We start from the raw sequence: 26,344 nt of genomic DNA, 5'->3' as shown, positions 1-26,344 counted from the left end.
GAAGTGCCTTTTTCTTTTTCTTTCTTTTTTTCATTTCAGATAACTCAAAACTGGTTTGGATCCATGACATCAACCTTGGCATGTACAAAGTATGAGGAATGAGGACTTAGCCTTGTTTGGAACCAAAAGAGAGGAATATCCACTCTCTCTTTTCCATTTTCATTAGGACAGTATTTTTTTCCTTTTAGTTGGATGATGACTACTTTTAACATTCCAGGAAAAAAGTGTCAGTGATATGCAAGTCATAATAAAAGAAAATCAAAAGAAATGCAATTACAAGGGACAAGGAGCTTCATCATTTTTTAGTACGAAATGCCCTGAGGAAAATCTAATTTTAAAAATTACCAGTACCATAAAACTGAGAAGAGAATATATGAAAAGATGTGTTATTTTAAAACTTAACTTAATCCTTAATCTTTCTGGCCCTGGGGCTTTTATCCTTATTTTTAAAGGCCAAAAGTTATCAGGTGCTGGATAAGGACTAAACGTCATGCTAATGCAGTGTCATAGTAGGAAGTGACAACAGGTCCTCCCGGCCTCGGGTTTGCTGGCTGGAACATGGTGGGACACAAAAAGCATTATTAGGTAAAAAGTGAACATACACTGAAAATGAAATGATAGCCTTCTCTTTCCCAACATTATAAAGGTACTTGTTGTGAATGAAAACAAGTATTCCCCTGGCGCACTATAGTTGATCAAGTGCTCCCCTTATGTACCAACGAGTGGGAGCCTCACAACAACCCACAGGTAAGTTATGACTGTTGCCACCCCCATTTTACAGATGCTCGAGAATATGTCACTTGTCCCAGGACACACACTTAATCGATAGTGGATCCAGGACTCAAACCCATAATTCTGACCTAAAGTACCTTGCCTCTCCACTCTGTCACACAGCCTCCCTAAACAGAGTAACGACACCCAGCAAAATGGCTTTGCCCAGAGCCAACTTGTCACAAGCTTGAATGTGGCAGGGACTTGCTCACATATAACATCTCTGTCTCTTTGGAAAAAATTAAATTATGAGGAAAAAAAAATCAAGCTAATTTCTATCATAAAATGTTGGTTGATAATAAAGGGTTTTGACTTATTTCTGCCCAAGTCACTATTCTAGCCCAGGGAGATTTCAGTCTGCCACCCTCAACCCATATTTTTAAAAAAACCTGGAAGCGTTCATGTGTTCAGAGAGTCCAAACAGTAATGCAATAACACAGCCTTCCTTTAAAAGCCTTTTCTTGATGGAATCTCCAATTTTCCTTCCCACTGTTATTACAATGGCCTGGCAGGGGCTTTAGCAGCGAGGAAGAAAGGAGATGCCATTAATAATATTGATTTCTAACCCTTTATCTAGTTTTTGTTTGGAATCCAGCACAATGCTTAACTATACGCTCCCTCCAGAAGGGGTTCTCTTGACATAGGCTTTTAGATTTAGGGAGAGAAGTTTCCTTTGTCCAGATACAATTTTCCCCCACTTTGCTTAAATCAGCCTGAAAATGAAACAAAAACCAAAAACAAAACAGAGATCTGGTAGGAAGATTGCTGTGGTGTCTCTCCTCTCCCTTCAGCAATGCTGCTTCAGGAATGGGTTCCACCAAAAAAGCACCTGCTCTCATCTTCTAGCAACAGTGGTGGATCCAGGAGGGCCCAAACGAGAAAAGCAAAACAAAATACAAGACAACAACAGCAGAAAAATCCAGAAAAACCACTTTTGGGGGGCCCACTGGGCATTGTAATGATTTTTCTTCTCTTATTGCTATGTATATCTACTCTTTCTTTCTCCCTCCCTTATCCCTATTAATTTGGTATCACCCTTTCTCTTCACATTGGTCTTTGCGCCTATCATTCTCCTCTCAAGTTACATTCCCCCTCGGCTGTGAAACTGCCATTACTAAGCCTTCTCTGCACCCAAGAGCCCTGAACAAATGCTAAAACCAGACTCCGCTTGGCTTTCGGTGAGCTGTTTCAGTCTGATAACCGAGCAGTCTCCATGGAGGAACAGACGTAAATTCACACAGGGATGCCTCAAAAACCGAGAAAGCTTAGCTAAGTCACTGTGCAGGGCTGTGGCAGTAACAGTTCTAGGAAGGTCGGGCTGCAACTTGAACTCTGATGCTTGCACAGGAGTTCTCTGGTTGGGAGAGTGGGGGTCGACTCTCCAACCTCCCCTGGGTGACTCCAGTCATAGCCTAGTTTGACAGGCAACTGTCTTCAAAGAGTACCAAGCCATGTCTCCACTGAGCAGGCCAATGGGCCGGCCTCTCTTCACCCCGGCTACACCGAGCTCTCATTTTAGCTTCAACAAATTACTCGGTAAGTCATCCTGGTTTCCCCTTCTGTAATGCAGTCAGCGGCCTTCCCTGCTTCTCTCATCTCTCTCATTGCTCAAAGGGAACTTTCCCCTTCTTGTGCTTTTTCTACAAATTAGCCTGGTTGATCAAATTAATCTGTTTAGATTTTCCCCCAAAATTCCCTTCCCCACACTGACAGTATCTGTGGTGACCCTAAGCTATTTTCCCCTCTGGCCCACGTACCTCCCACCACACCAGTGCACCCCCTGCCTAACCGTTCAGCCCACATTACCGACTGGGTACAGTTATGTGACTAGCATGACCTAAACTCTGAGGTGAACTTGAGAGAGAACCACAAACATTCTTCTCCCTCTAGTCGGAGACGTGTCTGTGAGAAGCCAGGAGAGAGCCATACAAGAAAGGAATGACCTAAGTGGCCTGGAGACATGGGCCTTGGGGGGGGTTCAGAGAAGGATGAGGCGAAGCCGGCCAGCTCACCCAGGCAAAGTGGCCACAGTGGGGAGAGTGAGGGGATGGCACGAGCTGGACGCAGAGGGGGAAGTGTCTACCCAGGCCTGACTGCGTGGGTTTAAAAGCAAAATCTCATGAAGAAGATAATGGAAATGAAAGTCGGCGCTTATTCAATTTCTGTAGGCCCAACCCCATTTCTCATCATTCCCAGTCATGTGGATACATGCTAATTTCCTTGGCAGCCTTAGATAAAGCTCTTAATGTGATTTGAGTCCCTTAGAGATTAGCACTATTATAAATATAAATGTTCAAACACAAGCAAGTTGGAACCAAATGCCCCCCGAACACTGGCTCTCTGTTGTAGGAAGGTTTTCTGTGGTGCACTGAGCCCTTGGATCGCTGAGCTAGGAAGCAGAGTTAAATGGGCCCTGTGGCTAATTCTCAAGGCCAGGCCCCTTCCCAGGAAGGAGCAAAGCTTGTAGCAGCTCTCCTCGTATCTAATCAGCAGCAGCTGGTGGGACAGCTTTGGAGGACATTCTGGAAAGTACTAATTCGGAGCGGCAAGTAGGGGCTTGGGTAGGAGCTACTGAGACCCTGGTCAAAACAGTCTCTACTCAACAGCCAACCTGCAAAAACATCTCCTTTGGGTTCCAACCGCCTTGTACAGCTCACAAGAGACTCACTAACAAATAGTTATAAATAGACCTCAAGGAGTTTGTTTATCTAACTCAGAGAAAACAACGTTCGGCTTCTTCAGAAACATGTATTTGACACCAAACTGATGCAACTGTTAGGGGACCAGAAATGGAGCACACCATACCGAGCCCGGTGTTTTGATGTGGTCATTACTCTCTACGCGGGGCCTCCGCTTGGCAACAACACTCCGTGTGTGCCCAATTCTAGATACTTGAAATTTTAAAAACAGATCTCTTCCAAGAGATTCTAAAATTAAAGGGTTTTTCTTCTCCCCAGTCATTGGCAAAAACCTTCCCCCAAATTCATCCACATCCCTGAGATGTTTGCTGTTAAGTGAGGTCAGAAGGAGTAGTGATGATGAAATCTATTCTTTGATTTTTCTAGCATTTGTGCACAGGGCTTTTTGTCAAACTAGCCAACCCATCTATCTGCAGAGTGTTGCCCTGAAATGTTCCTACTCCTGAATAATAAAGTGAAAAGCATTCTCAGGAGACAAAAGAATAAGAACTCATGGGCCTGTCCTCAGCATCTACTAGAGGTCCCTTTCTTACCTGAAGAAGTGATTACTTGGGTTTGGGAATACCCATTAGTGCAAGATGGTGGACTGGTCAGGTGATAAGGTCGCCTCGTGTCTTCAATTCTGGTACATTCTACCTAGTGGACAGTGGCTCCTTTGGCAGAAAATGTGAGAGGCTAGCATACCCACACCACTGCAGCTCTCCCTCACCCGACAAACAACCTCCCCTCAGTCTCCGATCCTGTGCCTCCTCCTCCTACCACCGTAGGACGAAGCCTGATGGAGGAGAAGGAGCATGAATGCTCGAATAAGGCAGATCCGGGCATGTGGACTCTGCACGTTACCTGCTGCCTCAGTGAGTTGGACGAGTTGCCTGTTCTCCTTTCTTTCCCAGGAATGCTTCCATCTAGCTCATGTGAGACGAGGTCTTCAATGTCCCTCAGCCTCCATTTAATTCATAAAACGTGGAAACTTAAGACCCTAGTTCTAGAGTCATCTCTGTGGGACCTCTGTGAAGCACTCAGTACAGGGGCCAGCATCCAGTAACTGCAATTCCCTTCCATTCTTCTCTCGTCTTTAACTGTCTGAGATCTCGATGTCCTTCTCCCAGGGACTTTCTTTATAAGGAGCTGGTAGGAAATGCACACGTGAAAGTAGCAATGTGCAAAGTCTGAAGCTGGTAGAGTTCTCTTTGCAGGGCTTGCTTGCTATTTTTTGATCTTAGAATCCTATTGCCTGACATCATTAGTCAAGGTGATTTCTTAAAAAAAAAAAAAAAAAAATTCAAACTAGAGCCTATGCCTTTGGGTCAGCTATAAGCCCAGGAGAAGAGTTCTGAGTCAGCAGAAGGTACTGCCTCCAGATCTCAGTGCAGAAAGACCAGCCTGGTCTTCATAAGGCAACAGAAAGGACATCTAACTGTACTAAGCCATCAGGGCCCCACCTGGAATGCTCCACGCAGAGCTAGATACTTCAAAAAGCCAAAGCCAGATCCAGAGGCAGATGGACCGCTGGCATCGTCAAGAGGAGAGGAGCCTCCCACAGGACAATAAAGTTTACGAATGAGATGTGGCCCTGGAAAGGGGCCGTCTGACTGCGGAAGTTGGGGACATTCTTGAACTCTTAACGGTGCAGAAAGGAAGGAAATTATTTATTCATCGCCTCCCTGAACCTTCCAACTGTGGATCACTCCCATCAACCTGAGTAGGAAGCTTAGGGACACAGATAAGGCAGTAAAGACTGTTCTGTGCAGAGGGATGGACTTAGGGAACCAGCCGCCCCAAGCGGTAGAGACCTCATTCTCTTTCTTGATTTCAGCTACAACTTTGCTAAGGGCCCTTTATGCCCATGGCTGCCCAATGAGCCATCAAACCTTAATCTAGAACCACATATACATCAGGTACCTCAGACCTAAGGCACACCTTAAGCCTTCCCAAAATCTGTCTCTAGACCCCAGTCAGGCCCCGGCAGCCCACCACCTAGTGGAAAGCCCAGAAGGGACTCCCAATGTCTCCTCTTTTCCCCTCTCACACCTGTCACTGCCTTCTCTGCTACATGGACGGATCCTCTTTCCAGTCCTCTGATGCCACATCCCTTCATCCCACATCGCTCCTCATGTGTCTACACTGTCCCCCATGTCCCTCCAGCCTGTCCTTAGCACTGCTGCTAGGGGTTCTTCTTAAACCACAAACGAGCAAGTCCTTCTCTCTCAGTCACATGCCCCGAGAGACTCCCCATTACCCAGGGGGTGAACTGGCCCTCGAGCCCCACCCAGCTCATGCCTTAAGCTCCACAGACCTACAGGCAGCATCGGCCCAAACCGCACACCACCAGCTGACCCCAGCTCCCACCACATCCTCGTGCCTCTCGGCACTCTGCTCACACATCGCCTCCTCGGTGAAGCCCTTCTTGACTAAGCCCCATCACCTCTCTACCATACCCATCTCTGCTCACTACCCACCTCCCTACCATACCCATCTCTGCTCACTACCCACCTTCCTACCATACCCATCTCTGCTCACTACCCACCTCCCTACCATACCCATCTCTGCTCACTACCAGGCTTGCTGCTACGGCCACCTCCTTCCCCTCCAGGGCCCACGGGAAGGGCCCACCCTTCATCCCTGTCTTGTGGGGGCTCTCACGGTGCCTGTGTTTGGGGAGTGAGTAAATAAAGGAAGCAAAATTCAAATGAGTTCAACAGCACAATCCACAGAGACTGCGCTGGGCCCAAGGAAGGCGGACCTACCACACCTTATAAGGGAGTCGCAGGGCCGCGTGGGACTGGACCGGCCATGGGGGTTGTGGTAGAGTCTAGAATGTCGACTTGGATTTCCAGATCTATTATTCCTTAGCTTTAAAATCTCGGCCAAGATGTCTAATGCCTTTGTGCCTCTTATTTACCCATGACGATGAGGGGGTGATGGCACTGTCGGCGAGGCAGGGGCAAGGGTGCGTCTGAGGGGACACAGCCGTGCCTTCTCCATCAGACCACCAGCCTGAACACAGACTCTGGGAACAGCGCTGGTCCAGGGCCTGGGGGAATCAGCAGGGGTCAGAGCCGAACTCCAGCCTCCGGGGATGGCCAGGAGCTGGACGAGGCAAAAAAAAGCCTCATCTGCAAGGTTGAGAAAGACACAGCAAGTCAGTAACATCGCATGAGTGACCTGCCGGAACCTGAGCCGTGGCTGGGAGGGCGCAGGGTGTGCGGTGCGCTGGGTAGGGCTGCGGGGGCAGGGGGGGCGCTCTCCCGAGGTCCCAGGGTGTGGAGGGAGGCTGGTGGAGGAGGAGGGTCTCAGAGCACCAGCTTGCTGGGACAGAAGCCAAAGGGCACTCTGCAGTCTAGGGGATGGGCTGGTTCCCAGGGTGGGTGTTGCGGCTTGGGGTTGTCAGCTGCTCTCTGCTGCCCCCTGTTGGTGTGTAGAGGGAAGAGTAGGACAGGGGCTGGGATGGAGAGGGAGGGGCAGGCAGGTGAGGCGGTGGGGGTTAGAAATGCGGCAGCTGGGGGCCTGTGGAGGAGGTGGGGGAAGACAGCGGGCTGGGCCCACGGCGTCACCTGCAACCTTCTCCTCCTTTCATTCCCTGGAGCGCTGGTCACACCCCCTCTCCTCTGCCCCCTCATGTTCTCTTTTGGGGTCAGAGGCTCATCCTCTGTCCCCCAGGACGCCAGTACATGACCACGGTGTGACCAAGGTGAGGTGCACTGAGCATTCCTGGGACTTCCGTTCTCACTGTCTTGCCTGAGGACATTTCTCAAGGCCAGAAACCATTTTATCCCTGAATGCCCAGTAAATATTCACGAAGTTTGTGGAGAAGAAACAAGAAAAAGAAGAAATAAAAAATTCTGAGGGAAGGGCAGAGTCGTGCGGGAAGCTCTAGTTAACACAGTCGTATCCCGCCACAGAGCAACAGTGGCCTGTCCCTTGGGGGGATAAAACTGCAAATAACTTTTCCCATTCGCCCCAGCCCTGTGCGTTCAACTTAGCAAATACGACCAGCTCTAGGACTTAGATCAGTTGACATTTCGGGCTACGTAATTCCCTCATGGGGGAGGGCATCCTAGGACGTTCAGCAGCATCTGTGGCCTCTACCCACTAAATTCAGAAAGACCCCGTGCCGGGCTGGAGCCACCAGGCCCGTCTCTGGGCCTTGCCGACCGACCGTCCGCTGCGGGAAGGTGCCCTCAGCCCCGGCGAGCAGCCCAGCCTCAGAGGATGGCAGGCCCGCCCCAAATGCCCAGAGCTCTCCTTCCCCCGCCCCCCGCCCCTCACCTGAGCACCGCAAGAACGCCGTGGGTCCACCTGCCCGGCCATGTGACACTCACAGGAACAGAAACAGAGGCCCATGTCCCGGGCTGAGGGCCCCTTTCTTGCTCTGCTCAGTAACAGCAAACCAGGGGGTTTCATAAACCTCACGGGGCCCCGCGCCCAGAGGCCTGACTTCCTGGCCAACCAGAGATTCAGGTGAAAGGGTTTGCCCAGACGCTGCTCTGGGGTGGAGGTGCGAATGTTCGAGACTTGCTGTCCAGCTTCTCTGGCTCCTCTCCCCGGAGCTGCCTGCTCAGCAAGAACAAGAAACAGCAGCGACTTCTCCGAACAGGAACCCGGGGCCACCCTCCTTCAAATTTAGATGGCAAGTTCTGGAGTTAAATAAGAAAGCCTTTGCACAAATAAACAATTAAGTTAATTGTATTCCCCCCTCTCAGGAATTAAGTACCCAAATGGCGTTAGGCTTTCATTTCAGGCTGTGCCTCCAGCCAGAAAAAAACCCAGAAGGCAAGAAGCTGAAGGAATGGGTTCCAAGTCCCTTTATTTTTTAAGTGAGGAAACGGGAGTCCCAAAGATGGGAAATGCCAGCCCACAGAGAAGCCGGGACAGACACATCAGCTTGCCTTATTTAACACAAAGCTCCAACACTCCCCTCCTCCAGCGGGGCAGGGGGGACGCAGGCACCGGGGGGCTGTCCCCGATGGCATCCTCAGAGTGAGCGTCTGCATGTATTTCTACACCTCAAGAGATGGCTTATTTCATGGAAACCCTTTGCCTAGAGCTGGTCTGCAAAACCATGCAAGGGGCTACTGGTCAGAGTCCCTTAGAGGGGGCCCAGGACCGGCTCTGGGACAGAATGTTTTCAGTGACAACCCGTATTAGCTTTTTTCTACTTGAACCTTCAACTCCAGCTGGTTTGATCTTCTCTCACTTATTATATTGTAGTTCTGTGCATGGTGTAAAGGTCACACCTGTGTTTATACGCCATGTGCCATCAAAATACCGTGAAGAGAACACTATGTGGTCTCTATCAGAAGATCAAAAAAGAAGGGGAGAGGCAGGCTTTGCTCCTAAGTTAGGGCCACTGGGTCCTTCTCGAACACCGCCACAGGCCCGTGTCCTCTGTGGCTAGCAGCAGTTTACTTCTGGGCGAAGCACACACTGTTTATCGACAGAGAAACAAATAGGCACCTGTCCGGTTTCAGGGTGACTAGGGAGTTTCCAATCTGGAGATGACAAAACTTTTACCCTGTACCCAAACATTCTTTTATTTTTAAAGCCAAAATTAGAAAGAAAACAAACATATAGAGGGCTCAGTGTAGCAGGAAAAAAAAAACCCTCAAAAATCAAGACCTTTCATAAGAAGAGCTCTGACCACATCTAAACTCACCTGGCCTAGAATCTAGGGTTCCTTTGAGGAGCGAACAGGCGGTGTGTCCCAGCGGCCTGGGAGGCCAGCTGTCCCCAGGCAGGAGGTCTCCCCAGTTTCCCACGCTGGAGGAGTGGATTGTGAGGATGTTGGGGGGCAGGGAGAGGAAGTCAGAGTTGCTGGAGGAGTATTTTTCTGGTCTTACCTAGCGGTGCCTTGAGGTGTAATTAATAAGTAACTGCCAAGAACAACTCTGCAGTGAAGGCCTCAGCCCACCCCCTCAGTCTGTCTGCCAGGGCAGAAATAACCTGATACTCTTTACCTGGCCGCCCAGTGACCTGACCCGAGCACTGGCTCTGCTAATTAGCATAGTCCTTCAAAGCCCAGCCTTGGGATTGGCTGTCACACGCTCTCCACATTCCAAGCATCAGTCTGGGCTGGGCCCTCCGAGGCCCCCCAGGCAGCCTGCCAACGGGTCCCAGGAGCGGCAAGACCTCCCTTCCTGCGTCGGGGAGGCTCCCTTCCACCTGCGGGCCCCACACTGGCCCCGTCCACCTGGGGGCACATTGGACGCCAGCCTGTCCCAGCACCAGAATCCAAGGCTCCCAACCTTCAGAAGGCATCTTTCTGAAGCTATGTGGAGGGAAAAAAGCATTTTGCTTTAAAATAAATTGGCTCTGCTCTGACTTGATCAGGCGGCTTCGATAAAGCCAGGCTGTGACTGGGACTGACCATGTACCTGGACAGAGACTCCCAGGAGACGTTCACACAGCTCCCTGTCTGCCCCTCATGCATGGTTCACGGGAGATCCATCAGTGTATAAAAGATACGGGATAATTCATTACTTTAAATTGTGTGAATATGGATTTTGCTCCGTGTATCTACTTTAAAACCAAGTACCTATATGAGACCCTTCCTGCCCAAGCAGCGCAAATCAAGTTTTCACCCCTTGGCTGTGTCCAGGCAGCCCCATGTTCTAGAGAGCAGGGATGATTGCTTAAGGAAACCAGAGGCAGGGCTGGGCAGAGTGATTTTAACTAAACTCACAAAAACACAACTGAAAGAGAACTGTTCTTAAGAAAGACTCATGTACCATAAAAGGGGAATTTCCAGAAGGCTCTGATATTAGCAATTTGCCCTCCCATTCCCTTCCTCTCTAGTTTCAAAATGAGATGATGACAAAACAAAGACTTTCAGAAAAAAAACAAAAAACAACAACCATAAAACTCTGTATACACACGTATAAATGGACACAGCGTAACTGGTGGGAATTTCCACACCTGCTCCCGTTCGTCACGAAGAGGAGGAAAAGCAAGGCTACCTTTGCCCTCACTCGCCCACATTCAGACATAATCATGAACTCCGTTTTCTTGCTTTAAAAGAACCATCACGACTCAGGGAGTACAGGTTTTCTTTTCCTTGTGGGGCAAAAGTAGTTTTTCCAAAGTTAAGTTCCGAAGTAGATGTTTTTAGGAGCAGAGAGCGCTGGGAATTTTCTCAAAACTAGCACAAGTATGGACGTTTCTTTCTCCTTTCGCTTTGCAGTCTTACATCGGCATTTAAGGCCAGCACACGCTGGCTCATTTCAGTATAACGTTCCAGAGGGAGGGAAAGCACTGCATCTCGGGGGTGAGTGGACATTTATTGGGCATTTGCTTCTTGCCGGCCTGCGATGTTAGGTACTATGGGGGAGTCATAGTCAGGAAATAGAAGACAAAATCCAATTGAACAGGGAAATAAGCCAAACAAAAAATGGACATAAAGATTTTAAGAAACCAAAACATGAAAACATAGACGCATGCACGTAGCCAGCTGTGCTATCTGTGAGCTGGGCCTGATCTGCTCACCTTGCAAAGATTTCCCGCACAGTGGGGACTGCCCACATACACGCATTTTTTAGTTTCTGCTGGCGGACCTTCTGTCTCTAGATCTCTTGAAATGGGGTCATTACATCACACCCACTTGTTTTTTTTCTGAACCCGAGCTGCTTTATTATTTTAAAAATTCCCATCAAGGTATAATTTACATAGAGCAAAATGACCACGTTTTCTGTGTACCCTTTGATGAATTTTGACAAAAGCATACACCCCCTGGAACGCATTGCCCCATCAAGATACAGAGCATTTCCATCCCCCCAGAAAGATCCCTTGAAGCCACTTTGTTTTTAAATCATTTGCATCTGAATGTTTTCGCGTGGAGACTATCAAAGCCAAATGTGTGGGAAGAAAGGCTAATCATCCATCATCTCCAACAAACACAGGTAGTGAAGGTTCTAAAGACATTGCGGGAGCCTGCTCAGGCATGTTGGCCTGGGGTTGGGTGCTTTCATTAAATGCCAAGGGGCTTTTCAGGGACAGGCACGCAGGCCCCTCTGGGCAACCCCACTGGTGTTTGATCATGTGACAGTCTGCATGGGTTTTTCTGGTTTGGTTCTTTAGGCATCGGGGTTTACATGTTTAGAAAGAGGGAAGTTGGGCCTGGGTAGTCAAATCTACCCTAGTCTCAGAGGAGCAAATGCTCTCCGGTCAGGAGGGTGCAAGTGAGCCGGGCTCGGAGCACGGCACTGCTTTCCAAAATTCTGTTGCAACATCATCAGAGGGAGTTCACATGATCAGGCAAATTAGACATTTTCTTAACATTTCCTGTTTCCCAAATTTCAGAGACCAGCAGGGAATGTCTGGCCCAGAGTAAGGGACAATGCTTTGACATGGTGGTGCCCTGCTGGCCTGTCCAAGGGGGGAGGGACTGGGCTGGGAGCAAAACCAAGGCCCCACGTCTTTCATCTGGGGTGGGGGTTATCCTTGCTCCTGTGACCCGAACTGGCAGAGGAACCAGGAGTCGAAGGACAGGCAGAGCAGCAGCCAGGCCCCTCTACCCTTCTGGGAGTTCATTTTTCGTCCAAGGCTGAGCATGGACCTTTGGATGGTAGGTCTTCAAAGCAAACACAGAATGAAAAAAAAATCCTAAAATATTGTGCAGGAAGTACTTTTTTTTTTTTAAATCACTTTTCCAAAATGGTACCCCGAGGTAATCCTTTCTTAAATCCCCCAGCAATCAAAACAATGTGGTTGCAAAAGTTTACAAGTTTAAAACCTTTCAAAGGTCACCTCCCTGCCTCACACCCTGTCGCATAAGAGCATAACGGATATTTTGAGTCACATGTATTGTTCTTTGTTCATTTGCATTTGGTGAAATCCCTCTTTTGGACCAATTTAGTAAGTGGTGCCTTGGGCTCCCTTGGTGACTCTCTTGTCTTGTATCTCTATTTTTTATGTCCCAAAAAAAAAAAAAAAAAAAAAGTGGACCCCCGCCCACCAAAAAAAACAAAAACAAAAACAAAAACTGCGAGTGTGACCTCTGTCACTTCTACTTTCTTTATGCTCAGATGGTTCTTCCATCTTGCTTGAGAATTGTTTCTCCTTCCCAGCAAACGAAGCCGTTCGAGGCTCTAATGAAGACCCTGCCCTCCACGATGCTCTCAGACCTTTCCCTCCTCGGCCTCTCCCTACCTGACCTTGGGTCGAAGGAACATACTTTTCCATACCTCAGGCTCCCTTGGTGTGGTCTCCATCACTAGACCGACTTATCGAAGAGTTCTAGTGCCAATCACAAAGCCAGCCCGTAAAAGAAAGATGGACTAACTTGAAAATTTATCCCAAAATTTGGGGGTCTTCAACGAGGGAGATTCTCCAAATACAATGTATGGCAAAGAGCTCTCTGGGCCTGGGCACCCTTTCTTCCCACCAGATGCACGGTGCACGGGTGCTTTCTGAGGCTGCCTGCTCCCTCCCCCGGCTCCGTGTGTAAGCCAACGGTGCTGGTTTTGAGAAACATATTTCTTGTTCTATGAGTTGTTTAAAAGTGAGTCATGCTCAGTTTCACCAGCCGGTACATGTGACCCACCGTGCTGGTTAAGTGTATCTATAGATGTATAGACCAAAGCAGTTCTTAGAACACAGATTTCCCCCTCCCACGTGCTGTTTATTTCTCTTCACTTCGCAGGGGCTGAGCGATAGGACACAGATGAGCTGTTGGGGACTGCTGGCTGCCTCCTCGGGCCTGGGATGGGCCCCCGCAGAGGAAACACAGCTCAGCATCCAGCAAGAGAAAATAAAAGGTCCCGAGGAGGAAAAGAGGCAGGCGAACGACCTAATAAACTTATTTTGTATTAGTAGACCATCAAGAAGCTCTGAGAAAAACCCATAAAAATCTAATACGATGAAGAGCCACATAAACAACAACTCCTTCAGTTCTGTTTCTTTCCGTCCTTGTAGATTTTAGACTTAAAGTACAGCGCGCTCTCGCTCTCCCTCTCACACACACGCTCACGACCCACTGTATCTGCATTTCTAAAGCAGAAAAATATCCCTGGGATCTGCTGCGGTCTGACTTGGTAACTCACACATAGTAACATGTTTTTATTTCTCCAGCTTGTCTTTATTCCTCTGTCACTGGAGAAGGTGCAAGGCCCAGCGTAGCGACATGCCTGTTGCAGGAAGGACGTCGGGTGACACAGCTGCCAAGCACCCTAGATAGTGTTTCCTACCTCCTTCTCACTTCCTTTTTTTCTATTAAACCAAATCTAAGAACTCCTTTGCCGGCTATCTTCCCATGGACGCCTCCTCCGCTCCTGCCACCCTTCATGATGTCTGCCCCCGGTTTTAGTTTGCTACTGATTATGAAATAGTCACGTCGCTCCAGTTTGATGCAAGTTCTCAGAGGTGGGGACGGAGGAATTTCACCCCCAGCACCCAGCCCACAGAAATGGGCACATTAAGCTTCCAGATCAAAAGAAATAATTCTTTTATTTTTGCCAAAAAAGCATAATAGGCGAGGTTTGCCTCATTTTTAGCCCTCTGTGGACTGGGCCTGCTTGCCAGTGGAAAGGCAGACATTCCTGCTCGTCCTCGTCGGAGGCTATGGGGAAAGGAGCACACGCGTGGACCCTTCCACAAAAGGACAAATACAGGCCAGCTGAGGCACTTACATGGGACCACGAACAAGCATCGACTTAAGTATCCAACAAATATCAACTGAACTTCTTATCGACCCAAGGAAGCAAGTAGTGTTATTGAAGTGAGGTGACCAAGGCAGAGTAGATAATTGATAGACAGTGGCCGAGCTGGATTCAAACCCAGACCACGTGGGTCCTCTGTGCTCCTGGGGGCTCTGCTGTATTTGTGTGCCAGCTGTGTGCTTTGGCCTGTCCTCCCCACCGATGCCTGGGTGCACTAACCTGTACTAAAACCCACCACTGCTCAAGCCCCACGTAAAGAAAACTAATGATGAGACGTCATCTGCCCCAGAAACTCCAAAAAGAAACATGGCGGCAGGGCAGCCAAGTCAACAGTGTCTTCTCCACGTGCAGGGATGCGACTCTCCCAGTCCCTCCCGGGGGGACCTGCAAAGTGGCACTGTCCATGCTCCGTGGAGCTGACAGGTTCAAAGCTCCAGACAACCTTGAGGTGAAGGTCCACTTCAGGCCAATATTTTACTGTACACTCCACAGCGTCTTCCCAAATCCCTAATGTTCAACACACAGAAACTCAACACAGCCCCACTCACAGCTGCACTTGGATTTGCTGACGGTGTTTTAAATATGATTCTCAAGCAAGTCCGCACATGGCAGGCTCGAGAACTCCAGATTCGGTGCAAGAAGAAAAACCTCATCCTGGTGGTCAGATCGTGGCAGGAAATGATGCCACCGGCAATTATTCACGTATTAGCAGTTGCTTAAGCACCGTCAGGCTTTTAGGGGAAAAGACCAGGAGGCGGTGGTTGGAAATGCAGCCCCATTATTAATGTAGTCAAGCCATTCAGCTGGATTCAATAAAGTAAAAAGCCCTGCCCAGACCAGTGTCTGTAGTAGAAAATGCTAAGAGCTGTTTAAAAAAAAGAAAAAAAAAATCTGGCTTTATTGAATCCAGGCTTGATACACAGCATTCCTTCCTCCTGGATGGCTGAAAAACCATCCCCTGCGTTTTAAGCCATTGGAGAGGAAATGGTCTTAAGTTGTGTCAAGATAGCACAGTTGGATTTAAGGGAGAGAACTTCATAATGTTCAAGGCGATCGAACCCTTGGTAGCCCTCTGGGTAAACTGTCAAGACAGGCTGTGAAATCCTCCTATCAGTTCAGCCCAGGTTAAAAACCATGACGCCGACTGTGGGCCTGGCCCTGGGCACATCCTACAGGTGCCACCCCGCCCCCGAGTGCAGCAAGGGGAACAAAATCTAACCCCAGCTCCGAGGAGGTCACCACCCGAGGAAGGAAGCAGGAGTCTGCACTGACAGACACGTTCCAGTATGGATGAACATCCTTTGGTATCTCTGTGTGTCTGACCCTCTCTGTAGTCTTACTGCTGTCACTCTTCATGTCTCTGGCCCTGTTTTCATTGTTCTAGGACTCTTTGGTCTCCATCTCCCAGACCCCAAGCCTCAGACCTCTCTGGCCTAGGCAGCCCGCAGGCATCTTCTGTGTTTATCCCTCCAACCACATTCTTGGCTGCCTGCAGCTACTGCCTCCACTCACCAGCTCGGTGGCCCAATTCACACCACTCGGTGACACCGAGAGCCCCTTCTGATCCCCGTCTCTCTCGCAGAGTTGGCTGCAGAACCTGACGGGAAGCCATGAGAGGAGTCTACTCCTTGAGTGAAGCCATCAGGGCGACGTGCATCACAGTCACCCACTCCAAGAGCCCCAAGAGCCTAGGTACAGCGGGCGAGGAAAGAGCGATCCGGTAAGCCTCTGTCCCCTAGGACTTTCTGATGTAGTCAAGGAATAAGAAAGACCTCAGCCCAAGGGAAAGCACAAATAAACTATGTGACATTGTTAAAAATGGCAACGATTCCCAGGAAGGGTCTAATTGGTCCCGACAGTGATCATCGAAAAGCAATGCCCCAAATGAGCAGTGTCCTTGTGTCAGATCATCTGACCGGCCATCCTGTCTACCTGTGACAAAGGCCGTCCCTTTTCTGTTAAACCAGGGACCTTAACTGATTCAACATGGCTTATGGATGTGCTTGGAGGCCCACAGGACACAATGCCTGGCCCTTGGTGGGAGGAGCTGCTCACCCTCTGCAGAAAGGATCTGTGGTGTGGTGTGCCAGGCTTTATACACAGCCCAGTACAATGCCCCAGAGAGAGAGCGAGCTAGCAGGAAAAGAGGGACACCAGGAGGTGCTAAGGAGAAGAGAGACAGCTCCAAGGGAAGGGGAAGAATATTCTTTATAGGAGGAGAAGCTTGGCCAAACCTTGGATTGGGCCTTGAAAGATGAGAGGATCTGGATCTGGGAAGGGAGGGGGGTCACACCAGACAGATTTGCTGCCAGGAGCTCCGGAGGGGGAGGGCTAAGGACTGCATATCTTGCCTGGCTCAGGGACGCAATCCTGGACACTCAAGGTCCCTGGAGAGTGATGTCCCCAGCATCATACTCTTGTCACCTCCTGTTACCCTAAAATCCCCACAAAGTCATGCCATGCCTGTTGCTCTCATTCCTTCCCATTCCCTTCACAGTGACCCTTCAGGCTAGGACACCGGTGACACCTTTTTCCGGGTCCCAGGACTTCCTGGCGAGCTAAATTGACAGCTGGCCTTTGCCCACTTCCCTTAACCTCCCCTGATGGCACAGGAAGCTGGTGCTTTCAATCCCACACCTCTTGTCAGCCACTGGACGTCAACAGTAGAAAGAGAGACAAGACAGAACACACACGGTGCTGTAACACACGGAGAGGACACACTGGCTGGGAACATTGGCCTACGGTACAGTAATAGTCACTGACCCAGAAGATACCCTGCACCCTGCAGTGTGTCACACCAGCTCACACAGGCCAAGACTATGTCATAGTACCTAGATCATGGAATAGGTAGGTACATATATAAACAACAAATTCAAATGAAATATATTTGGGGGAAAATAATTTCAGAGCCAAATAACATTACAAGGAGTTGGTGTTCTTAGGAAGTGTCAAACGGAGGTAAGTATTAACAAATCCAGTCCTGGGCAGGTTACAAATCATTTCGACTTTGAGTGTAACAATTTATGGAGGGAAAATGTGACGTCAGGTTAAGTATGGGTGGGAAATTGTTAAGGACTGAAGCGATAGGAATGAGGCCCTCCTTAAAGGATCTGGATTGATATTGCTTGACCTACTTAACTCCGTCCCCACCCCCACCCCCCGCTTCCACGGAGCGAGACACCGAGCTAGACGCTAAGAGGACACACGAGAATACGACACGGTCCTTGCCTCACGAAGCTCTCACTCCAGCCAGGGAGACCAACAGCTAACGAATTCCCACGCTGCGATCCAGTCAGGCGTGGTCGAGGACCGTGGAAGACGCCCCAGGAGCGCGAAGGCGGGTCTGTTTCACATGGGTTGTAGTGGGCTCCTCTGCCACTTGATTCTGTCCTAAATGCTTCTCCTGGTCCCACTGCTCTGGGTTTGACTCTCTGTCACAGTTACCTTCTCTCTGTCTGTCTGTCTCCCTCTTTCTCTCCTTCATTTCCTTTCTTCACCCACCATCTATTTGTCTATGGCCTCCCTCTCTCTGTCCATCTGTCCATCTATCTGTGGAACATTTTAGATCACACAACTTTCTAAGACAGGTTCCTCTTCTTGCTGCCGGGAGCGCCAAGCTAGCAAAGATCATTCTGCCTAAGTAAAAGTTGACGAAGGGAGTTTGCAGTTCCCTCTCTGCAGGTCCTAAAACAGGACTGTTCTCATCTGGCTGGGGTGGTTGGGTGGTCTTGCCTAAAGGCAGCAAAGCCAACCAGAGGCCTTTTCAAGGGCTCCTGGACCTCCTTGTTTCCCTTGTTGCCAAGAACCCGTGAGTCTCTTTGGACCCTGAGCAGCTGTTACCCTTCCAGTGCTGGGCCTGGCTGCCCAGGCCAGAAGCTGAGGTGAGGAATGGCGGCCCCGAAGGGTACATTTCCATGGTCTTAGAGGTCATTGTTGCAGCTGGCTGCCGTTCTGAAAAAGACTGCCAGCTCCGCACTGAGAATCACACCAGGGTTATAATCATCCATAACTGACATCAAGAGCCAAAAATCCATGAAATGCTTGAACTCAGAATTTTGTTATGTAGCTTGCATTTTCTAATGCCCTAAAGCTTCTGATCTGTTTCCAATTGGAGGGAAATGTAAACAGCTCCTCTCACTGGTGAATTTGGCCTCTGTAGCATAAATTTCCAAAAGTTCCCTCATGTTCTGTTGAGTGAAAAGTCCCCATGGAAGGACAAGGCTTTCCGGAGGGGGCCGGGGGAGCTCTGCACATCGGTGGGAAGAGGAAAGGTAAATCCGAGGATGTTATCTGGAAACTCTGCCGACCAATGGTCACTGCGCTTTCTCTACTAGAACCCAGGCCAAACAGCAGGACGTAAACACCATTTCATACACACTGAGCAGGCTTAACTGTCTTTGATTAGAGCTGCTTATTGGCCAACGAGCAGAGTCAAGAGGCCCGATTCTGAGGTTCTGGTTTGCCTTCTTGGATTCTTAAAGTCTGACAAGGGCTTCACGGGTCTACAGGCCTAGGCAGGCACCCAATAAAGTCTAGTGACATTTACTCCCTAGCTGATTCCGTGGCGGGCTTCTCTGGAGCTGTCAGCAGCAACTAGCCCTTGTTTTCCAAATTTAACGCAGACAGGAGCTGCGTTTTCTTTTCAGGATAGACACCAGTGGACACCACTGAGGTAATTTCAATCCTCTTTTAAATTTTATCTTTGCAGGGAACAGAGATTATCTCTTTTATATTCTTTCACCTTTTTCAATGTAAACCCATATAATCAATGGCCGTATTATGATAATAGTCTCTAGAGGGGAAGCCTGGCATGGTGGCTGAGAGCATGAACACGGGGCTGATCCTGGCTCAGGCACAAAGTAGGTCTGTCATCTTGGGCAAGGTGCTAAATGTGCCACTGTGACTCAGTTTCTTCATCTAGAAAGTGGGGATAAGGACAGGACATACTTCATTCAGTCCTTATGAGGGTTAAGTGAGTCATTACATGTAACATGTTTAAAGTAGTACGCGGAACACGTTAAGTACTCTGTTAGCTATTAGCATTACCATCAAGAAGGAATAAATCACAGAGCCGATCAAAACCAAGCAGACGAGGCATCTTCTAGGAAGCTGGGTTTTAAAAGGGGCACAGTACTACAGAAAAGGGCAGGCATGGCGCCTGGGACAGTATGTGCTTGATGTTGGCGATTCATACCTTGGGCACCTGGGTCCTACTTTTCTTTTGAATTGTTGTTTATGACCTTCACTTACCCTTGCAGAGCTCTAGGGAGGCACATTACATTTTGCTTCCTCTCTGCCTCTCTGTTCTTCCAGGGAGAAAAGGCCCAGTCCCCAGCCCCACGCTGGAGGGAATCCTCCACCAACAAAAAGATTGGTTCCGGTGTAAAAACTGTGATTAGTTCTTCCCTTCGTTTTTACTCCTGAAAGAAAGGGCACACCTAGGATCGAGAAAAATTCTGTCGCAGCCTGTATCTTACGGGGCTCCCCGTTAAAACCCGCGAACTCCGAAAACACTAATTCCACCTGGACATTTTGGGTGTTATTTGTTTAAACATGTTTGTTTTCTTAGTGAAGCTAAAAATATTTTCCCGTGGTGTTTCTGAAGGGACATTTAGACTAAAATAAAAATAAAAATAAATGACATGTTTAAAAAGTTATATTCATCAGACCTGGGACAGAGTACAGAAAGAGGGTGGAGGAAGTGAATGTTAGGACCTGTGTAGTAGTTTTCCTATTTTGGTTGCTCTAAATAGACATGGAAAAACAAATTGAAAGAAAAAAGTCCATCTCCACCCTGTACAAGTGAGGAGTGAAAAAACATTTACTTGTTTTGGAGTTAAGCTTTGAAATAAATTAATACACATCCATATAATAATTTCCCCTTTTATATATCAAGCCCTGTTACTATGAACTATAATAATTAAATGAAACTGCTTTTTTGTACCAGATCTTTTTTCACTGGGTACAGTCTTGACAAAAGGAGCAGGAAAATTTCAGAGAGTGGTGCTTATAAAGAAATATTTATTGTAGAATATTGACTATGATAAAATTTGATTTGCAGTTTCTTTTTGAGTGAATAAAAGCATAGTAAGAATCTTAGCAAAGAAAAGGACATTAGACCAGGGTTTTCTCCCATGGATAACAGAAATCCTTTACTAGGAAATTTCAGCTTTGGGGAATCCATTTTTTCCTTAAATTTCCAGGCTAAATTTCCTGTGTCTATGAATTTTTCTGGGGAGAAGGCACATAGCTTTAATTCTCAAAGATATAGATATGAATATTAATTATATACACACACACATTTTATATTGTGGAATTCTGTTAAGAACCACAGAGCATACCCCCTTTTAAAAATGCTTATTGCCTGCCATTTCACAGAAGAGGTCACACTGAGCCACAGATCCAAGTTAAGGGAGACCTTGACATTCTATAGAATTCTGCCATATTATGTCTGAAGTCACCTTCCTCAAATCAAAAGGCCACCATGAGCGGTCCTTCGGACACTTTCCAAGGCTCAAGTACATTTCCTTCCCCAGAACCTCAGGAAGCCAAGTCATCAGCACTCCCAGAAAATGCTGGGTGAGAAGGTCCAAGCTTCAACGTCGCAGTTATTCTCCTTCGTTGAGCTGCGAAGGATATAAGCTAATTTGAAGATTCTTCATTTGTCAGCTGATGAAAAACTGTACAGAGGGAATGTATTCTAAGTCTGACTTGGGAAAGGCAGCTACTCGAACGCCACGGTGAAATGAGCTAACGGTGTGCCATTCTGTCTGCAAACTCTTTCACACAAATTACTTCCAGGAGTCACATTCGAAGTATTTAAGAGCCAGCACGGGGTGCACCGGGCCAATGAGAGCCGACTCGGGCTGGCTGTAAACAACGCACACAGAGGTGCAGAGCCATCCTAGGTGAATTCCAGCCCTGGTTCGTTTCTCTGATGTCCCTAACGGTGCTAAACCTGTGTTGCCAATGGGTTCAAGAAACCTGTGTTGCCAATGAGTTCAAGAAACAGCCCGAAGGTGAGGAAGCTGCGCCCGGGGAGGCTGAGAGGCGGCCGGAACCGGCTGGTCAACAGAACACTAGAGATGAGATTCCAAGCAGATCCTAGAACCCTTGCTCTCCCTCCTCCCACTCTGCAGGTGGGGGCGGGGGAGGCTAGCTTGCCTGGAGCCCAGGCCACAGGGGACAACGAAGCTACTGGGACAGTCCGCAGTCTACTGACGTACACACACCTTCAGAGCCCACAGGACAGGTGAGCCCTGCTCTCCACCTTTCTGTGGGTCTCGCACCTCTAAGAGCAGAGCGACCCGAGGCTGTCAGTGGCACCAGCTTCGCCAGGATCCTCAGAGCCTGAGACATGGGAAGCACTCATACCAGAGATGTGACTTAGGATGATGGGAAGGGAGGTGACAGTTGGGGATGGTACCTTCAGGCAAAGGTAAAGCTAAAAAATGATCTCGGCTCCAACTATGGACACAGCCGTTTGGTTGTGAACCTTCCCAGACGAGCCATTCAGGGCGCTCCTGTCAGCATTCTGCATGGTCCGTTGACGGGATATTCCTTTCTGAGGGTGGGGGGCACTGGCGGGAACGAAATAGAGTGTTGAGAGAAGCTGGCGATACAATCGCTTGCAGGCTAACCAGAGTTTTGCATAATGATGAGACTCAGCCTGAGAAAAGTGGCTCTGTCTCTCACCCTTTCTTCACACCTTCTGGACACCAGAGACCCACACTGAGTATGTGAGGGAGGTTTAGGGGACCCATGGTGGGGCTCAGGCCCCTGGGGACCAGGTTTCTAGAACCTTCCTGCTGTTGACTCATAACAGGAATTTGTCTGCCTCGCAGTGCCCAGCGTGAGGAAGCACTTGCTCAGGAAATGTTTGTTGATTGACTGGATGAGTGAATGAATATGTGAAATAAAGAATGGATGAGTTATAAGGGAATGAGTGAGTGATAGGTATGTCCAAGGACAGGAACACTCAGACTTGGGTCGATTGCTGGGATCCCTCAGAGAGAAGGTACCAAAGACGCCTTTCCTAAGGGCAGGAGTAGTGCTAAGTATTCAGCTGTTCCTTTGTCTAGCCCATCTAATTCTCCTCTACCAGCCTGCCTCTCCAAAAATGAAGACTAGCAATGAACACTTGACCAAAAAAATCCCAAACAGCTAACCTGGGGCATGTGACAGCAGGCAGAGCGACCCAGGCAGAGCGGCCCCTCCACGGCAGTATGGCAGAAGGTCCCCTTGCCATCCTCTGAGCACCCACCCTGGGCCCTCCACCTTCATGCTGTCCCCCCAGCCTAGAAAGCTCTGTCTGCCTCCTCCCTGCTTTCCTCAGTAGCCCACCTAGGAGAGCACGGACAGGTTCCACGCGGCCCCGCAAGCCTTCCTCACAACACCTCTGTCATCCACCGCCCCTGCCGCCCGCTGAAGGCAGCCTTGGCCTGGAATCTTTGCTCACATTTCAAACTGGATTTCGACCTCTCCAGTGTCAGAGAACCTAGCACCAGGCTTGACGGGTGGCTCTCTGGGGATGAGCAACAAAGACACTATGGCAAGTTCAGCTTGTTCCCCATGAAGGGTTTTGGCTTTTAGGTTTTTAATGACCCTCACAAAACAGAGCCCTGGTACGACATGGCAGTGGCTCACGGTGGCGGGGGGTGGGGGGCTGGAGAAGTGGGGTGTAGGACGTGTCCAAGGAGTCCAGCTCCCAAGCCGACCTGTGTGTGCGCAGACGGACAGCTGACCATGGAGGGGCTGGTGGGCACCCGTCACACGCTCCCCCTACCTCCAGGAAGAGACAAGAGTGGAAAATTAACTCACCCGTCCTTCTCCAAAGAACAGCACCACTGAGCCAGCGTCACGGGCATGTGCACGCTCGACATCATTAGCCACGTCTCTGAGCGGACAGTCCCATGTGCTGGCGGGGTGGGAAGAGAACTGGGGGCTCTGGGGCTCTGGTTCTGGCCTAGGTCCTCTATGCAAGGGGCCTCAGGGTAAATCAGGGGGAGACTGGGGGCCACGAAGGTACCCGGCTATGGCCTAAACTACCAGCTAGTTAGTAGCTTTGCTTAAAAATGGCCCTGAGTAACCGAGTTTGCCAATTCTCATCCTTAGGAGATCACCGGCCTGCTGGACACGGGCAGCCAACTAATAGGAAAGCACTCCAAGGTTCCAAGAGACTAAAAGGCTCCTAACTGTTGTTCAGAAATATAAATGGCCCTGGGGTGCCTGGCTCAGGTCCTGATCTCAGGGTCCTGGGTTCAAGCCCCTTGCCAGGCTCTGTGCTCAGCAGGGAGCCCGCTCCAGATTCTCTCTCCCTCTCCGTCCACCCCTCCTGCTCGTGCTCTCTCTTTCTCTCAAATAAATAAATCTTTAAAAAGGAAATGTAAATGTCCCTAAATTATAACCAGAGATGGAAATGCATCTAGAGGCACTTTAGGGGTGGGGAACATTCTGTAATTGAGTCTCGGATTTGTCTGGCTTCTCCCAACACACAGGGCGAATGAAAACAGTTTAGAGATGTGGGTGAAGGTTCTCAGAATGAAAAATGTCCATTTCCATCTGAGATTAAAATGCAGTTTGGGAAAACAATTACCTGCCTGGGATCCTGGGAAAGTAAAACTTCCTGGTCTCTCTGCCAAGAAGAACGATTGTAAAACAAGGCCCGAGAATCTCACAAACAAGATTTTAGAATTTTATCCAAACAGCTGCAGTTCACCTTCAAGGATCCCAGACACACTTGGGTCTGATGGATGTTGCAACACCAAGTTTGAGGTCTCCCCGGTCTGGTGCCAAAAGCTGGCCCCACGAGACAAAGACAGAACAGTTGCTCTCTTAATGGGAGCAGAAAACAACCCCCCCTACACACCCACCACCCAACCTCTCTGCTTTGTTGTGAAATTGTCACTGTGCCTTTGAGGAGAGATTAAAATCCTAGCCATGTCAAATTTAAAGGGCAGGTTCCCAGGCAGGCAAGGGAGTGGGGTTTGAGTGGGGGGTGGGAAAAGCCAGTTGCCGTGAATTTACGGAGGATTTGGGGATCGCAAAAGTCACGGGCCTTGACTCAATTAAAATGAATGGAAAAGTACCAGTTCGCAACTTAAAAATAAGAGTAAAATAAAGCGGCAAGGATCTTCTGGCTCGTTCTCTGCTTTCACTCTTGAGCCTGCGTGGGAATCCTGGAGCAGGTCTCCCAAGGCGCGGCGTGGGTGCCAAGGAAGCAGCCTTTTTTTTTTACCTACTTTTCTGCCCCCGACACACAAAGATTCTGCAGTGGAGAGTGAAGACGAATGGTCCACCCACGGCTGAACATTTCCCGAGGGCCAGGGAGGTGCTCAGCAAAGTTGCTGGCGTTGGTGAGGCGAAGAAAAAGAATGTGAGCTCTCAAGGCATGGGCAGGAAAGACCAGAGAGTCTGAGAGAGGCTGCCAGAAAGCTCCCTGGCTTGGCACCCTTGCCAGATTCTCAGACTACACAGGACACCCCGCCTTCAGGAAGACAGCTCTGAATACCCCCAGAGACACTGACACTCTCATCTGGTTCCAAATCTTTAGAAGCGGCCGAGCCGGCTACATCTATGGGGTTCCCTCCCCGCTTCCTCTCCTGCTCCATTTGTAAAACAAGGAATGATGGGCCGCACCGAAGAAGTTCTCATCCCATGGGCTTGTCCCAGAGAGCTACCCGTTGGGGTGCAGGACAGAGGCTCCCGCTCCACCTAAGGGGCCCTCCCTTAGGGCGTGCATCTCAGCCAAGATCCTCGGCCATTTCCAGGCCTGAATATTCCCACTGCTCTTCAGATGGATGCTGACATCGAAGAAATACTCCTTGCTTAAAGAAAGAAATCTTTTGATTCAAGTCATGAGATGGTCATTCTGGGCTCGTCCTCCTTTCTGAGAGCACTAAGTGCCTGTGTCACAGCTTCGGGTTCTTATGAAGATGACATCAGCTCACGTGTGTGGTGTTTTGAATGGAACCTGGCACTCAATGAACTTTTGACACATATCACAAAGGTATTCTGATGAATGTTTAATGTCCCCCTTCATTCATGGAAGAACTCCAGGGTCCCCGGTTAAAGAAGCCTATGGCGGGCTGTCTATGTTGTCACAATTTAAAAAACCCTTCCTTTGCTGCAACTCTCCTGCCTTCATTTCCCTTTTCTCCTTTCCTCTCCCTTCCAAATCCCCTGAAGAGCCCCAGCAGGTATTTCTCCAGCCCCTGACAGGTTATGGAACATGACTTTCAGCAGCATGAAGATGAACGTCACGTATAAAGTCGCTCGCCCAACTGCGAAGAGCAGGGGACAGAGGGCGACTGAAATTCCTCCCCCAGACAGAAGCCCTGGGTGTTGCTTGGAATTCTCGTCCTCAAGCAAAAACTGCAGCGGGAATCGCCTCTTTCCCTTTGTGGAATGGAAGTGAGAGCTCGGGCCAGCGGCCTTGTGCTTACAGGGCTCCTCCGGTGGGCAGTGGCGTTCATTCCCCTGGAGGGAGGAGGTGGGAAAGGGCTGCCTGCCTGCCCCATCCGGGCTCAGTCTCCTCAGTGTTTTCCGCTTTCCCAGGCCAGCCAGAGCCCTGTGAATGATCGCTCTCCACCAGCTAAGTAAATGGCTAGGCGGATCTGGTGAGAACTCCACCTCCAAGAAGCCACAGGGATTGATGTTGCCATGAGGTGCACAAGGAGCTCCCACGAATACTCAGCAGACCCCCTTCCTGCGCTGGGGCCCCATCGCCAGTGCTCCCTGCCTCTCCAGCCCTTCCGAGAGGGCCGGGTCTTCGGAGCAGGGCCCCTAGAGAAGCTGCTCCCATGGGGAGACACCTCTTTTCCTATTACAGTTACAACAAAGCAACGAGCAGGAAAGCCACCGAGGGTCCTGGTGGGCTCCGCGGATCGGCCCTCTCATGATGCCCATGGAAACTTGTCAATGCACAGATTCTTCGAGTCACTGGTCCAAGAGGCTTCTCGTGCCCTTAAAGATAAATATTAATGCCGGGGGGTGCTTGGTTTCGTTTTGCACTCTCATAGCTGATGACTGAAGGCTCAGTATCAAAAGGGAGAGACACACTCATTTTTGCCTCCTAGTCAGAAATGAAGAGATTTTTGCCTCCTTTGGCTGGAGGTTACTAATTTGGAGGCTGCCAGTTTTAGAGTTCATCTCAGTTTGACTGGTAAATAAAGGTGGAATTACCCTGCTGTGAGGCTGCGGGCCCCAACATGCCTCGCAACC

At 49.3% G+C, this 26,344-nt stretch overlaps 1 protein-coding gene and 1 long non-coding RNA gene across 2 annotated transcripts in view; both read right to left on the bottom strand.

Annotated features, from left to right (window-relative positions):
• Positions 1 to 26,344, bottom strand: part of BCL2 (BCL2 apoptosis regulator) — a 173,243-nt gene that overhangs the window by 27,970 nt on the left and 118,929 nt on the right. The window lies entirely within an intron of this gene.
• On the bottom strand, positions 1,734 to 8,367 carry LOC309848116. The gene is made up of 3 exons (XR_014302825.1): positions 7,740 to 8,367; positions 5,998 to 6,586; positions 1,734 to 5,895 (listed from the first exon to the last, which is right to left on the bottom strand). It is a non-coding gene; the product is annotated as an uncharacterized lncRNA (long non-coding RNA).

This window comes from Mustela nivalis, assembly GCF_964662115.1.
Source record: "Mustela nivalis genome assembly, chromosome: 14".
NCBI lineage: Eukaryota > Metazoa > Chordata > Mammalia > Carnivora > Mustelidae > Mustela > Mustela nivalis.
Note: the sequence above shows the minus strand (reverse complement) of the source record. Positions and strands in the feature narration are given on the sequence as shown.